Raw genomic sequence first — 603 nt, 5'->3', positions numbered from 1 at the left:
AACATTGTAGCTCTATAGCTACTCATTGTTTACAACAGATAGTACAATTGAACAAGTGAACCAATGTTAGATTTTTTTTATTCCAAACATCTTTTTATAAGATCAACCAATATCAAAATACAGTTATATTCCTATCTATACAATAACAGACATGTACACATTGTAACTTCTCTCTGTTTATCTTTTTCAGTTTGCGGGTAACCACAACCACAAGATCTGCAGTTTGAGATACGTCATCACTTCCTTATCTTCAACAACAGATGCAGGGGGTTGGAGGGCACGCCCAAGTACCACATGGAGGCCACGTGGGGACCACGTGGACCGGAAACCGGAAGGCGGGACTAAGGACTGAAAGGACGCTTCTGATTGGCTGAAAAATGGACAAAGGGGGCGTGGCCACCTGTCAAATTAAGTTTGATGAAAGGTGGTATATACTATCTCTCTCAGGATATCCCTGTACTTGGCCGAAGTGGCACTCACCCCAATCATTATGAAGTGTTTTGAGAGAGTGGTCCTGGCCCACATCCAGAGCAGTATACCAGACACCCTGGACCCCCTGCAGTATGCCTACTGGCCCAACAGGGCCAACTTAGATGCCATCCA

Source organism: Monopterus albus, unplaced genomic scaffold (genome assembly GCF_001952655.1).
Source record: "Monopterus albus unplaced genomic scaffold, M_albus_1.0 scaffold210.1, whole genome shotgun sequence".
Lineage (NCBI taxonomy): Eukaryota > Metazoa > Chordata > Actinopteri > Synbranchiformes > Synbranchidae > Monopterus > Monopterus albus.
Note: the sequence above shows the minus strand (reverse complement) of the source record.